This window comes from Schistocerca serialis, chromosome 4 (genome assembly GCF_023864345.2).
Source record: "Schistocerca serialis cubense isolate TAMUIC-IGC-003099 chromosome 4, iqSchSeri2.2, whole genome shotgun sequence".
Taxonomy (NCBI): Eukaryota; Metazoa; Arthropoda; class Insecta; order Orthoptera; family Acrididae; genus Schistocerca; species Schistocerca serialis.
In genome coordinates, this window is record NC_064641.1 from 414,208,111 (window position 1) to 414,210,400 (window position 2,290).

The window sequence follows — 2,290 nt, forward strand, 5'->3', positions numbered from 1 at the left end:
TTGAAACACGGACCAAGGAGTCTAACATGTGCGCGAGTCATTGGGCTGTACGAAACCTAAAGGCGTAATGAAAGTGAAGGTCTCGCCTTGCGCGGGCCGAGGGAGGATGGGGCTTCCCCGCCCTTCACGGGGCGGCGGCCTCCGCACTCCCGGGGCGTCTCGTCCTCATTGCGAGGTGAGGCGCACCTAGAGCGTACACGTTGGGACCCGAAAGATGGTGAACTATGCCTGGCCAGGACGAAGTCAGGGGAAACCCTGATGGAGGTCCGTAGCGATTCTGACGTGCAAATCGATCGTCGGAGCTGGGTATAGAGGCGAAAGACTAATCGAACCATCTAGTAGCTGGTTCCCTCCGAAGTTTCCCTCAGGATAGCTGGTGCTCGTACGAGTCTCATCCGGTAAAGCGAATGATTAGAGGCCTTGGGGCCGAAACGACCTCAACCTATTCTCAAACTTTAAATGGGTGAGATCTCCGGCTTGCTTGATATGCTGAAGCCGCGAGCAAACGACTCGGATCGGAGTGCCAAGTGGGCCACTTTTGGTAAGCAGAACTGGCGCTGTGGGATGAACCAAACGCCGAGTTAAGGCGCCCGAATCGACGCTCATGGGAAACCATGAAAGGCGTTGGTTGCTTAAGACAGCAGGACGGTGGCCATGGAAGTCGGAATCCGCTAAGGAGTGTGTAACAACTCACCTGCCGAAGCAACTAGCCCTGAAAATGGATGGCGCTGAAGCGTCGTGCCTATACTCGGCCGTCAGTCTGGCAGTCATGGCCGGTCCTTGCGGCCGGCCGCGAAGCCCTGACGAGTAGGAGGGTCGCGGCGGTGGGCGCAGAAGGGTCTGGGCGTGAGCCTGCCTGGAGCCGCCGTCGGTGCAGATCTTGGTGGTAGTAGCAAATACTCCAGCGAGGCCCTGGAGGGCTGACGCGGAGAAGGGTTTCGTGTGAACAGCCGTTGCACACGAGTCAGTCGATCCTAAGCCCTAGGAGAAATCCGATGTTGATGGGGGCCGTCATAGCATGATGCACTTTGTGCTGGCCCCCGTTGGGCGAAAGGGAATCCGGTTCCTATTCCGGAACCCGGCAGCGGAACCGATACAAGTCGGGCCCCTCTTTTAGAGATGCTCGTCGGGGTAACCCAAAAGGACCCGGAGACGCCGTCGGGAGATCGGGGAAGAGTTTTCTTTTCTGCATGAGCGTTCGAGTTCCCTGGAATCCTCTAGCAGGGAGATAGGGTTTGGAACGCGAAGAGCACCGCAGTTGCGGCGGTGTCCCGATCTTCCCCTCGGACCTTGAAAATCCGGGAGAGGGCCACGTGGAGGTGTCGCGCCGGTTCGTACCCATATCCGCAGCAGGTCTCCAAGGTGAAGAGCCTCTAGTCGATAGAATAATGTAGGTAAGGGAAGTCGGCAAATTGGATCCGTAACTTCGGGATAAGGATTGGCTCTGAGGATCGGGGCGTGTCGGGCTTGGTCGGGAAGTGGGTCAGCGCTAACGTGCCGGGCCTGGGCGAGGTGAGTGCCGTAGGGGTGCCGGTAAGTGCGGGCGTTTAGCGCGGGCGTGGTCTGCTCTCGCCGTTGGTCGGCCTCGTGCTGGCCGGCGGTGCAGGATGCGCGCGCCTGCGCGGCGTTCGCGCCCCGGTGCTTCAACCTGCGTGCAGGATCCGAGCTCGGTCCCGTGCCTTGGCCTCCCACGGATCTTCCTTGCTGCGAGGCCGCGTCCGCCTTAGCGTGCTCCTCCGGGGGCGCGCGGGTGCGCGGATTCTCTTCGGCCGCCATTCAACGATCAACTCAGAACTGGCACGGACTGGGGGAATCCGACTGTCTAATTAAAACAAAGCATTGCGATGGCCCTAGCGGGTGTTGACGCAATGTGATTTCTGCCCAGTGCTCTGAATGTCAACGTGAAGAAATTCAAGCAAGCGCGGGTAAACGGCGGGAGTAACTATGACTCTCTTAATTTGGTGCCAGGCCGTGGAGACCGCCAACCACGTACTTCAGGCTTGCTTTCGGACGCACGGGTCCCGGGTCAAGCGCCATGACGCTGTGGTGCGTTATGTCGCCCGTGGACTCGCGCAGAGGGGCTTCAATGTCTCTGTGGAGCCCCACCTCCGAACACCTGAGGGCATCCGCAAGCCTGACGTGGTGGCGGTCAAAGACGGCATCGCCCGCGTGGTCGACGCCCAGATAGTCGGAGACCACCTCCGGCTCGACTGGTGTCACTCCCAGAAGGCGGCCTACTACGACACGCCGTCCATCCGGCGTGCCATCTCCAACCTGCACCATGACGTTG